The sequence below is a fragment of the Rhinolophus sinicus genome, linkage group LG01, assembly GCF_036562045.2.
Source record: "Rhinolophus sinicus isolate RSC01 linkage group LG01, ASM3656204v1, whole genome shotgun sequence".
NCBI lineage: Eukaryota > Metazoa > Chordata > Mammalia > Chiroptera > Rhinolophidae > Rhinolophus > Rhinolophus sinicus.
The window spans coordinates 150,083,420-150,097,882 of NC_133751.1; the positions used below are offsets into that span (position 1 = coordinate 150,083,420).

Genomic DNA, 14,463 nt, shown 5'->3' on the forward strand with positions numbered 1-14,463 from the left:
ATTCCAACTGAACATAGAGAAGAGTAAGACTCAACTATATGTGGTCTATTAGAAATCTACTTTAAATATAAAGAGAAAGATAGGTAAAAAAAATAGGACAAAAAGCGATATACCATGTAAGCACAAAACAAAACAAAGTTGGAATGACTATATGAATTGTTAGTTTATTTGAGAAGAAGAAATTTCATTAAGGACAAATAGGAATGTATTGTAATATTAAAGGGTCAATTGATAATTGAATGGGATGAAGGTGGTCAAAAGGTACAAAGTTATTGTTATAAGAAACAAAGTACTGGGGATGGAATTTATAGCATGATGACTATAGTTAAGACTGTTGTATGCTATATTTTAAAGAAATTTATAAAAGAGAGGATCATAAAAGTTCTCATCACAGGGAAAGTAATGTTTTCTGTATCTATATGAGATGATGTGTGGTAACTAAACTTATTGTGGTAATTGTTTCACAACATATGTAAGTCAAGTCATGCTGTACACATTAAAATTATACAGTGTTGTGTGTTAATTATATCTCACTAAAAGTGGGAAGAGAGGGTCAATTAATCAAAGATGTAAAATCCTAGGTGTATATGCAACTAATAATAAGTTTTCAAAATATGTAAAGCCAAAACTGGCTTCAACATTGACTGCCTTGTTACTTAATGGGTAGTCCAGAAGTCTGTATTTTTCTAATCCTATCCCAAATGAATGGAATGGGTGGAGGGCAAGGCACTCATATTTCTTCCATAAATGTGGATTAGCACATCAGCCAAACGTGAGTGCATACTTGGGGAGAAAAGTTTGGGTTGAAACAAATGGAAAGAATATGAAATAATCACTGAGGGTAAAGGAATTAACAGAAGAGTTATTCATAAAGTAACATCAAATACTATTTGGGTACTTTGAGAAAGACTTACAGCCAGCCAACATTTTTCTTTCTTAGCTTTGACTCAGATATCTGTAAGGATGATATATATATCATCATATATATATATATATATATATATATATATATATGTGTGTGTGTGTGTGTGTGTGTATATATATATACATATATGTATATATATAAGCTCATATATATATATATATATATATATATATATATATATATATATATATATCATCCTTTTTTTTACCCCTCGCTGCCTATGCTCCATTATTATTAGACCAAGATACACTGACCTGGGAGACAACATTAAGGCCACACCATTACCCAGTTTAATTTCTCTGTTTAAAACTCTTTAATGGTACATATCAACAAAAATGCAAGTAAACAATTCTTAACATATGGTAGCAAATCATCATTGAACTGGATTGCTCTACAATATGGTAAATCATTTCCCCCTAACCTGCATATTTTTGATAAGTAGAGCATGTACACAGAAGAAATAAAATGATAAAATGCCAAAAGATGGTACATGATTGCTAAATAATCATTTTAATTCTGACTACAAACTTTGAGGATCAAGTTCTAGGAAAAATAAGGAGCCATATAACAAGATTCATTCAGTCAGAGTCCCAAAACATGCAAATTTGCCTTTGGATGTAATTTATTCATTGGGTAAGCAAGCTGAATTCATGTTTTGCTATCAGACCAGACATAGATATAACTTAAATAAAAAAGGTTGGTATTTTCCTAAGCTTATTTTAAAGAGGTGCATGTTTCTATGGACAGTATATTTTTTCAATCAACTAAATGGGAGAAGATTTTTGCAAACAGTGCCTCCGATAAGGGGCTAGTATCCAGAATATACAAGGAACTCATGCAACTGAACAACAACAAAACAAACAACCCAATTGAAAAATGGGCAGAGGACTTGAAGAGACATTTCTCCAAAGAGGACATACAAATGGCAAATAGACATATGAAAAAATGCTCAACATCACTAATCATCAGAGAAATGCAAATCAAAACCACAATGAGATATCACCTCACCCCAGTCAGAATGGCTATCATCAACAAGACAAATAATAACAAATGTTGGAGAGGCTGTGGAGAAAAAGGAACCCTCATACACTGTTGGTGGGAATGCAGACTGGTACAGCCGTTATGGAAGGCAGTGTGGAGGTTTCTCAAAGAATTACGAATAGAATTGCCATATGACCCTCTTCTGGGTATCTACCCAAAAAATCTGAAAACATTTAGAGATAAAGACACGTGTGCTCCAATGTTCATTGCAGCATTGTTTACGGTGGCCAAGACATGGAAACAACCAAAATGTCCTTCGATAGATGAATGGATAAAGAAGTTGTGGTATATATACACAATGGAATACTATTCGGCGGTAAGAAAAGATGATATAGGAACATTTGTGACAACATGGATGGATCTTGAGAGAGTAATGCTGAGCGAAACAAGTCAGACAGAAAAAGCAGAGAACCATGTGATTTCACTGATATGTGGTATATAAACCAAAAACAACAAAAGAACAAGACAAACAAATGAGAAACAGAAACTCATAGACACAGACAATAGTTTAGTGGTTGCCAGAGGGTAACGGGGGCGGGGGGTGGGGGGTGGGAGATGAGGGTAAGGGGGATCGAATATATGGTGATGGAAGGAGAACTGATTCTGGGTGATGAACACACAATGGGATTTATAGATGATGTAATACAGAATTGTACACCTGAAATCTATGTAATTTTACTAACAATTGTCACCCCAATAAATTTAATAAAATAAAATTTAAAAAAAAAAAAGAAAATTTGAAATTGCTTCTGTACATAAAATTTTGTCATATAAATTATTCATTTATTAATATTGTAGAACATAGTGATTTAAATTAAAGCTCATTTGGGGTTTTCCCTTTCTGAACTAGTCAGTTGGCCCCCTCATTCTTTTATACGAAGAAGGGTTAGATGTTTAGAGAACATATCCCAAATCTAAACCTAGGTTCATGTTACCATTATTTTTCAGACTGAAAGTAATACCTCCTTCTTATAGGGATGATTTTTGAATCAGTAGGTTAAAGTATCTTTTTTATGTGGCACGTATGTGATAAAATTGTTTTGGTATATTGTCATTTTAATGTATATTGTCATTTTGATGATGCTGTCAATAATTGATGTATATATTTTGAAAATATAAATCATGTGTCATTAGAAAAGTCAATAATGCTATCTAGTGCTTTAGTCAGCAAAATGATCAGAGGTAAAGGTTGCCATATTGACTTCTGGAAGTCATTCAAGAAACCATGTCCCTTTTGCTCAGCATGTTTATATTACCTTCAAGAGCAATCATATAGCCTACACTTTACATCAGGTCAGCCCATTTCTGACATGAGGTAGAAATTATCTACAGTTATCTATTCAGTGAGGCATCTTGGATAACATCCCTTTTCATATATGTACAGCATGCATAATTCTGGATATTTAATGGAGTCCGGTTTTCTTTGCAGATCCCATTCACTTATTTTAATGAAAATCATTTCAGGGAAATCCTAAGAGCATTTGTCCTGTTTTAAACACATGCATATATGTTTTAAGCATATATGCATATATGTATATATGTACATGTATTTCAAGTATATGAGTTTTTAGTGTAAAGAGAAACATAGCCAATAGTCTCTAGAATATTTTTACACTATCTTCTACTAACCTGATATTTAAAAGACAGTAGAATGGCTAACATATGGATTTCATATTTATTACTTTTTTGCAAAATTCAAACAACTCAGTTTCAATCTCTATAGCACTGCTGGAATTAAGAGAGTACGTAATGTATATTTTACTTTAAGTCTAAAAACGTAGTATTAACAACACTCAGCTAGCTCAGTCGGTAGAACATAAGACTCTTAAAAACATAATTTAATATGTATTTCTTCACTAATAGCAGCACCTCTTACTTGCTGGGCTAATGCAATGTCTTGAGGCATTTTTACCGTAATTGTTTTCCTTTCAATTTATTCAGAAATTGTCATGGCCCTGGAAGGAAAGTAGCTTTAGTGCTTAGTGCTTTAGGGTCTACCCCAAACCACAGAAGGGAGCCAAGATTGGACTCAGGTGTTCTTACTACACTGTGCACTTATTACCAAAGGCTGAGGTGTTAGTTCTCTTCAGTTTTAAGTACTGTCATTTTCATAAGTTCCCTTTAAAAAAAAGCCTGGGAACTGTAGTGTAAAAAGACTGCATCTGTTCAATACTGCTGGCACCTTCTCTCTTGTCAGGTTCATGTGACAGGCTCAGTTGAATATTTATCTGTGACTAATAGAGATGTCTTTTCTAGACTCCAATTGATTCATTGCATTTTGAAAAGGCAGTGATATTGACATCCCAGTTACCACCTCTAGAATTGCTTCTCAAGGTGGAAATGAAAGTGTCTGCTGCACTGTTAGACACACCTGTGTGGAAAAAGCCATTAAATAAGCAAAGGCCTTTATTTGCCACTTTTTTCAGATTCACGTAACATTTCAATCTTATTTCTCCCTATTACCCTGATAAAGCAAAATGGAGCACTCTCACCCATACAAACCGTGTGTTCCCATGCTTCCAAACCTTGCTCAAGGTTTCCTCTGTCAGGGAGGCTTTTGTCCTGATGTTACTGTTCCTTCAAGGACCAGATCAAATGTCACTCTATCCACAATGCCTTTTTTGAGCTCTGCCCCACAGCAGAATATACTCTATCATCCGAACCTCCACAGAACTTCATCTTTTACTTGTGTTATGAAATTGATTGTTTAAAATTTTGTGCAACCCATTGCTCTTTTCCTAATGTAGATATATAGTAATGTTTTATTTTTTTCCTATCCCTTTAGCGTTATAGTTATTATTGTCCAAATATTATCTGCTTTTTGAAACTGTAAGTTATATCATCCTCACAACTGATAACTTTTATTTAACTTTGCCTGGGAGCAGTACATTGCACTAAGCACTTCATATTATCTCATTTTGGCCTTACAGCAGATCTGTAAGGGCTTTTATTATTACTATTCTTTAAAAAAAAAAAAAAGGAGAAATCGAGATGGAAAATATTTAAGTATCTTTCTCCCAAATGCCCAGTAATCCAATGGTACAGTAACATTCCAGAACACAATCTCTGAATTACTATACCATATGTCTCTGTCTTGCAAAGAATAGAAATTAAAGTTCCTACATTATTTAATTCATTCTGTAGAAACATATTTTTAAAACTATCATTTTTATTTATTCTGGTAAGTATTCAGGATTTCATCATGTAATTCGCGGAAAACTTCTCCCTGTAGCTAACATAACGCAGTGATTTTCAAAAGGCAAAGTGTGTTAGAATCATCTGGCACTAGTTAAATTGCAGATTCCTGGGGCAGCTTCCTACACTTACAGAATCCATTGCCTGTGGGAATATGGGTTTACAAACCCCCCAGCGGAATCTTACATACTTTAAATTTTGTGAAGCTCTGGCTAAAATAAAATGCAGGCTCTTTTCTTCTGTATCTATCATGATGGGAGTTGACCTTTACCTGGTTACAGGAGGCCAGCATTTATGCTTTCAGGCTTTCTGTTTGCTGTCTATTAAGTTGTTGCCTTTATATAAAAGGTTGAACCTTACAATTCATATCATTCAGTTATGCAGGGATTGCAATGCAATGTACCACTGCAAGCAGTCTGGCGCCAGACTCTGTGCTCAGACTCGTAAAGTGGTAGGTCTAGTTACAGCAGAAGCTTCTCAGAGACCACCACAGCTGCCATGCTCATTGCTTCTCCAGTAATCCTGTTTGAAGAAAACAGAGGCTTCAAATATTTACCTCCTGACCTATTATGGTGAGAGAAGACAATTCCACTATTTTTTACTCCAATGACTTATTTCTTGTCAACCTACAACTCTTTGATCAAGAGATCCCTCCCCCATTTTACTTTTCATTTATTCAATAAACATTTATCAAGCACCAGTATATGCAAGGCATTGAAACAAGAACGGAGAATTAAAGTGAATCAAGTATGACCTCTGCATGGGAGGAGATGTAACAGCCAAGCGTAGGAACAATTTTTTTATACTCTATTAGAAGTCAAGGAAAGAAAAAGTGCATGGTAGGTGAAATCAAGAAAGTCTTACAAGAGAAGAGCATCCCAAGTAGAAGAAATAGCTAGTGCAAAGAGACTGAAGCATGACATAATATGCTTAGTTTAGGGGAACTGCAAGGAGAGGTTAGGGCTAACCTTTCCTGAAGCAATTTGAAACACATTCTGCCTTGTATTCCCAATTAAAATAGAGAACACCTTTTTACTCTCCTGCATGATAATCCCTTTTTACAAGTGGTTTTTAGATTCCTTTTTTCTTACTTCTTTTCAACATCCTTCTTTGCAATTTGTTCTTTATCTTTCTCTCAGACTAATTGGCTCAAGACTAGATGTATTTTATAACGTGTTTTATTATGTTGACAAGATGTAAAGAGGACATCATGCACATATCATGCTTATTTGTTATGAATTAATTGCCCTAGACTTCATTGCTGAGTTGTAAGGATTCATTTGAAGCAGATATCAAGCAAAATGAAGCCTGTTTGAAAGTAAAAAAAGAAAAAAGGTTGTACAGGTTCTAAATCAAGAAACTACAACAATTTAGATAATTTTTGAGACTTGTTGTATAATATAGCTATGTTAGGATATATTTAGGATCAAAGACAATATAATCAACTCTGTCAATCTGTGAGAACCAAAAACATGAAGAGTATAAATAACAAAATCTCCAGATAATCTTAAAATTGGTTTTAATCTATTTCTTACTCAACCTTTACCAAATAAGACCTTTAAGAGGAAAAATTGATACATTTTTGTTTCATTTTCTTTTCCCTCCTCTTACTACTACATAATAGAGATAATGTGAAATGAAATGCCGTGAAAATGATGGTAGAGAGGTGTAGTTGCAGCAAAAGAAATAGGTCCTCCACATCCTCAGCCCTGATAATAATTAATCAATAGTAAATTCCTTTCATGCACCTTGTTAGAGGGCCTACTATGTACTAAGACAGTGATCCATGATGTTGATGTGCCTCAAAATTACCTGGGGAGCTAGTTAAAAATGCAAATAACCAATGCCGAGGACATCCCATATAGTAAATTTAGGGGAGGGGTTTGGGTATCTATGAGTTTAACAAGTTCTGCAGGTGATTGATGATGCTGTAAGTCAAAATTTAACAGCCTCTTTGCTAGGCAAGTACAGTGGTACCTCCGTTTTCGAACATAATCAACGACCTCTGAAACATTCCAAAACAGCCCACAGCTAGGCCTCGGGATCCTGCACTCAAGGGAAGTCGTGTGACATATTCGACTTCTGAGTTGTGTTCAAAAACCGAAGCGTTTACTTCTAGTTTTCGGCATTCATAAACCAAAATGTTCATCAACAGAGCTGTTTGAAAACCGAGGTACTACTGTATAATGATCAGTAATAGCAGGTTCCGTACGTTTTAGCTAATCAACACATGTACAGGATTAGGTAAAAACAGAATTCCAATCATCCAGTTTTATAGACTCTATTACTAAACTAGTGAATTGCTTGAGTTTTTTTTTGTTTTGTTTTTTAATAATTTTTCACCGAATTAGTTAGTTCCATAATAACATTTAGCATTCTAACTTTGTTCTGTAGTGATCTATTATGACTTTGGAAACATTTATACTGTAGGAATCTACTTCTTTCTTATATTTCTTTTTCTGTAGGTTTATAGTCCCTATTTTCTAAATCGGCCCTCTTCATACAAGAATCCAAAAGGAGTAAGTGCAGGCTTTTCAGATGTTTCCTGTGCTATAAAAAGAAAACATAGTGTTATGCCTTCGTTGGGGATCATAATGGATTTTTAAATGGTACCCAGCCATTGAGCAGCTGTCTCAAAGATTTCAGCAGGGACAGAAGCCTGAGTGAAAAGAATCATGAGTATTGATAAGTCCCCTGTGTTCAACAAGAGAATCATTGTGATTTGCAGTTTGTATATTCAGTTTGTATGATGTGTATTGAATATCTGAGCAATGACGTGAATCAAATTATATACACTCAGCATGCTTGCCACGAGGCATGTGTAATCGTTAGGGTATATGATGGAGAAAAGTTTAAAATGGAATCCCAGAGCAACCTAAATAAACAACTAACTGCCCATTTTCTTAAGAATTGCAAAAGTGCATCCCATGTTCATACACTTGAGCTTGGTTTGCAAGGTAATTTTCCAATAACCAGTCTACCTTTGCAGAGATATCAATGAAATGTTTTTACTAATATGAAAGTCTGGAATTAAGAATGAAAATAATCTACTTTAAAAAGGAAATATGGTAACTGATAAAGAAAGACTATTATGTTGAATAGGATTGCATGACTTTTGCCTTTTCATATGAACTTTAGAATTAGTTTATCAGTATTGTCAAAACAGTTCCCTGGAATTTTAGTTTGGGATTTCATTGAATCTATAGATAAAGTTGGAAAAAAAACTGACATGTTAACTACAAAGTCTCCTAATCCATGAACACAAAGTATTTATTCATTCACTTATACCATCTTTAATTTCTTTCAGCAGTTTTGCGGTTTCCACGTATAGGTTCTTTATATAGATATTGTGTTGGATTTTTGCCTAAGTATTTGATTTTTGGATACTATTATAAGTGGTAATTTAAAGTTTTTAAATTCCAGTTTTTTTATTGCTGGTACATAGGAAAACAATTGATTTTTATGTATTGACCTTTTATCCTGCTACCCACTTACTAACTTTAATAGGTTATTTTGAAGATTCTTTGGCATTTTCTAGATAGACAATCATTACATATGCAAATAAAAAGTTTCATTTCCTCCCATTCATTCTGTATACTTTTTGTTTCTTTTTCTTGACTTGTTGCACTAGCTAGGACTTCCAATATAAAAAATGTCAAATAGGAGTGATGACAGAGGACATCTATGCATATGTACTTTTAAAAGTATGAGTGACATTTAGCTTCAATTTTGACATATTTTATATTATCATTGATATGTATATCATGTTCTATTCATAACAAGTATAACAAAATTTTGTTTTACTATTTCATTTGGTTTTTAGGAAAATTCTGTTTTGTTCTAGTAATTGCCTTTATATTCATACCTGTTACAGTTCTAATTTTTCTGTTTCTTAAAAAATATTTTACTATCTAATCTGTCAGTTTTAAATGGTACTCATTGACACATATACAACGTTCAATTATTTGCAATTCTTTCTCTCTTCTCCTATTTTTAATGGAATTTTTTCTATAGTCAGAGCATATATTACGCACTAGTCTCTCACACGTTACCCTACTCATGTGTTAGTGTTTGATTTACAATTAAATGTATTAAATCATCACCATCAAGTCATTTACCAATATTTCCTATTTATGTCTTGGCTATATGAGCTCATCCTGTAGAAGATTCCTCACTAATGACACGCCTATGCAACAGTCTTTGTGTTCTTATACAGTTGAAACTGTTTTTCTATCTTCTTAATACTTTAAAGACAACTTTGATGAATATAAAAACTTTGGTTAACTTTACTTTTATTGAATATTTTGAAAATGCTGCTCCACTGTTGTTTTGCATTATATGTTGCTCTTGAGAGTCTGATGCTCCACTAATATTCTTCCCATTATAGGTAATTGGATCATTTTTTCTAGAGGAATTGATGATTTTTTCCCCCATTAAAATAGGATTGTTTTACTAACGTATTTCTCAGGGATTTGTTTTTGAATCACCTTCCCAGGTATAAGGTAAACCCTCTCAAAATGTGAATTTAAGTTATTTATTTCCAGATAGTTTTCTTGGCTTACAGAGTTAATATTTATTTCTGTTCTTTTTCTTTCTCTTTTTTAGTAACTCTAGTTATGTAAAGAACTGATTTTTTCTTTTTCTTGCTTGTCTGGCATTTCATATACCTTCTTCTTAAAGGTTTTACCTTTATTTTTTCTATATGTATGAGGTAAGTTAAGGTATATAAAACTTGTTTCAATATTTCCTAGTATATAATAACCATCCAATAATATTTATTTTATTTATTTTATTCAAATAACTTATTTCTCAATACAGTTGACATACAATATTATCTTAGTTTCAGGTGTACAACATAGTGATTAGACATTTATGTAACTTACAAGTGATCACCCCAATAAAACTAGTACCCATCTGACACCATACACAGTTATTACAATATTATTGACTGTAGTCCTTATACTACACTTTACATCCCCATGATTATTTTGTAACTACCAATTTGTACTTCTTAATCCCTTCAACTTTTAAACCATCCCTCCAGCCCCCTTCCCATCTGGCCACTATCAAAATGTTCTCAGTATCTATGAGTTTGTTTCTGTTTTGTTTATTCATTTATCTTGTTCTTTAGATTCCACATAGAAGTGAAATCATATGGCATTTGTGTTTCTTTGTCTGACTTACTACATTCAGCATAATACCCTCTAAGTCTATCCATGTTGTTGCAGATGGCAAGATTTCACTCTTTTTATGGCTGAGTAATATTCCATTGTGTGTGTGTGTGTGTGTGTGTGTGTGTGTGTGTGTGTGTATACACATACCACCTCTTTTTTATCCATTCATCCGTTGATGGACACCCAGGTTGCCTCCATATCTTGGCAATTGTAAATAATGCTGCAGTGAACATATGGATGCATATGTCCCTTTGAAATAGTATTTTGGAATTCTTTGGATAAATACAAGGAAGTGGGATTACTGGGTCCTTCTTTGTATCTTGTTATAGCCTTTGTTTTAAAGTCTGTTTTGACTGGTATAAGTATTGCTATCCTGTTTTTTGTTTTTTTTCTGTTTCATTTCCATTTTCATGAAATGTCTTTTTCCTTCCCTTTACTTTTACTGCGCATGTGTCTTTAGATCTGAAATGCGTCTCTTGTAGGCAGCATACATAAAGGTCCTGTTTTCTTATCCATTCAGCCATCCTATTTCTTTTGATTATAGCATTTAATCTATTTAGATTTAAAGTAACTGTTGGTAGCTATGTAGTTATTGCCATTTAGTATTCATATACATATATTTTTGTCTTAAAGAAGTCCCTCTAATAGTTCTTGTAATACTGGTTTGGTGGTGATGAACTTTAGGTTCTTCTTGTCTGGGAAGCTCTTTATTGGTCCTTTGATTCTAAAAGATAGCTTTGCTGGGTAGAACAATCTTGGTTGTAGGTCTTTGCTTTTCATCACATTGAGTATTTTGTGTCAGTCCCTTCTGGCCTGCAAAGTTTCTGTTGAGAAATCAGCTGACAGTCTTATGAAAGGTTCCTTGTAGAAGTCTAATAGCTTTTCTCTTGCTGCTTTTAAGGTTCTCTCTTTGTCTTTAACTTTTAGCATTTCAGTTATGATGTGTCGTAGTGTGGGCCTCTTTGGGTTCATCTTGTTTGGGACTCTCTGCACTTCCTGGGTTTCTTTGTCTATTTTCTTCACCAGGTTAGGAGAGTTTTCTGTAATTATTTCTTCAAATAGGTTTTCAATTCCTTGCTTTCTCTCTTCTCCTTCTGGTACCACTATGATGGAAATGTTGGTATGCTTGATGTTGTCCCACAGGCCACTTAAACCATCCTCATTTTGGGGGGATTCTTTTTTTTTTTTCTCTCTCTTCTGATTGGGTGTTTTCTGCTACCTTATCTTCCAAATCACTGATTTGAGCCTCTGCTTCATCTAATCTACTGTTGATTCCCTTCTAATATAATCTTCATTTTTTATTTATTGCAGTTTTAATATCTGATTGACTTTTTTTTGTATGTTTCCTATCTCTTCATTGAAGTTCCCAATAAGATTATTGAACATCCTTATAACTAGTATTTTGAACTTCTGGTAAATTTCTTGTCTCCATTTTGTTAAGTTTTTTTTTTCCCCCCAGGAGCTTTGGTCCGTTCTTTCACTCAGGATATGTTTCTTTGTCACCTTATTTTAGCTGTTTCCCTGTGCTTGTTTCTAAATATTCGGTAGAGCTGCTAATTCTCCCAATCTAGGTAGAATGGCCTTATGTAGTAGGTGTTCTGTGAGGTTCAGTGGTGCAGTCTCCCTGGTCACCTGAGCCAGGTATTGTATGTGTGTCCCTTGTTTGCATTGTGTGTGTCCTTCTGTTGTAGTTGAGCCTTGGTTACTATTTGAATGTCAGTGGGAGGGATTGACCCTCATTCAGTCTGATTAGTTGTGAGGACTGGCCAGTTACTACAGTGGAGGAGCTGCTGAGCAGCAGCTGACCCTATAGAACAGGATTTGCTTTAGCAGGGCTCTGGTGACTGCCAAGTTTGCCCTTGGAGTGTGTTGTTTGTGGAGGTGGACAGGTGGTTCTCTATCATGGTCTGAAACCAGTCACTGGGTATGTTGGTTCTGGGACCTCTTGGAAGTGGCTCTGTTGCAGGCCATCATCAGCTACTGCCTGTGCCTGCCTGGGACCATTTGGTATGAACTACAAAGTGATCTGAAGATGGCACTTTTGCTGGGCTTCCAGGTGCTTGAGAAAAGCTAAACTGCGTTTGAGGCCTACTGCCACTAATGCCAGGCTGGGGGCTACTTAGCAAGAGGTTTGGGGCATGTCAAGACCAGATGCTGCTTATTCAGGGTTTGTGAACCTTTGAGAGATTTTAAGAAAGTCCACAGCATGACTAAGATAGGCCATTTGTATGGAAAAGCTACTGGAAGTGACTTGGGTGGGCCTCCAAGTTGTGTGGGGTGCGGTCTCCTTTACTCTTTTCTTAAAATCTCAAATGTACTCTTTGTTGATGCCTACCTTTCCTTAAAGTCCCCTATTTTTATTCCAATATATACTCCCTTGGGCACCTATTTTCTTCTTCATTTCCTGGTAGGCTTTGTTTTGTTTGTTTGTTTGTTTGTTTTTATGAGTTTGATTGACTTTTATTGAATTTTTCCTGTGTTTTGCCTTTTTTTCATCAGTAGTTTTTAAAATTTCTGATTCAATGCACTTTTAAAATTCTAACTGAATGCTTGCTTAAGACTACTTAATTCAATTAGGATGTTCATTAGTGTTCTGCTTCCTTATTGATTTTTGGAAAGAATATCTATCACAGAAAATATTTTAATTTGAATTTGCTGTTCAGTTTTTGCAGTACTTGATGTTGAATTAGGTTGACTTTATTTTTTAAATCCTTAGCCTTTTGTTGATAATTTTCCTGGCGCAATAGTGCTGTCTTCCACAATATGATAAAATGCATTAACAAAAAAATTGATGATGTTTGTGATGGTAGGGATGGTGGCAGGGAGTGAGGACGGGTGATATGTCATGTTTGATTGTTATATACACTTGTTTCTTTTGTTCCCTAACTTTTAATTCTTCCTCTTTCTTTGTTCTCTCTTTTCACTGCCACCTCTTCTCCATTTATCAGATTCTCTTCCCAGAAATAATGCTTCCCAAAGGCTAATACCTCCAGTTCTGATGACTTTCAAAACCAATTCTTGTAGCGAATACTAGGAACTACCAATTCTTGGACTGGTGTTTAATATTTTGGTACTTACTATTGTAATTTCTCTTTCTGGAAGTAATTTAATCTTTTACCTACATCTTCTGTTCTACTTTTAGTTTTCACAGACTCTCTTAAGTTCTCTCCCCTCAATCTTCATACCTATAGACTTTCACCAGCCATGAGAGCTTGTTGAAATTTGTTTTGTCATTTCTCTACTTACAAGTAATTAAAAGATCATGGTATTCTCTGTCCCCTGGTAATGTCTAAAGCATGGCCAACAGTAATTTTATTAGTGTTCTTTGTTTTTGTATTCTTTAATTTATCATTGTTGATCTCGTGGGTTTTGAGAAGGCTATATGAAGAGATACAGATTCAGATGGTCACCATTATCCTCTATACCTGGACACTTTTTCAGGGAAGATTCTAAGCAAGAAAAATGGCATTTGTGGAAACTGAGTGGAGGTAATACTGCAGGTTTGAAAGAACTGGATTAGGGATGCAGCAGTAATTTTTCTGGTGGATGAATGACTCACACTAAGAAAGTGGCAACACAACTTAAAGTGAGGATGGATTCAAATTGCACTTAAAACAATAAGCATTAAATGCCAATTTCTTAAATAAATTGTGTATAAACAAAATTTTCTATTCATCAGTAACAAAATCAGTTCATGGATTAAGAAAGTATCCTACCCATGTGCAATAAAAATTCCATTAGTCACTGATTTTCAGGGAAATTCTAAAGGAAACACTTATGAAAATGATTGTAATACCATAATATCAGCATCTACTGATCCATTATGCTAAATTTTCACTTGATTTTCTCATTTTTAACATATATTTTATTTGTTTGTTTGTTCTTAGATTCAAATACTTTGGTTTAATTCAGTTAATTGAATTGTTCTAATTTTGTTTTTATTTAATTAGTGTAGCATTTAAAAACATAAGGCATAATGGAATTTTGCTACTGAAAAAGTAAGGTGATTTGGATTGAACAGTAAGTAATATAAACTGTCACCAATATGAATCATTTGGATAATTAAAATAAGCTACTATAGTTGTGAGGATTACAAAATTAATAAGCATAAAATGCTTGAAATAGAAT

The 14,463-nt window shown here is 34.2% G+C and overlaps 1 pseudogene; it reads left to right on the forward strand.

The window, feature by feature from the left end:
* The window catches only part of LOC109445251 (4-hydroxybenzoate polyprenyltransferase, mitochondrial), a 146,867-nt pseudogene that overhangs the window by 1,440 nt on the left and 130,964 nt on the right, over positions 1-14,463 (forward strand).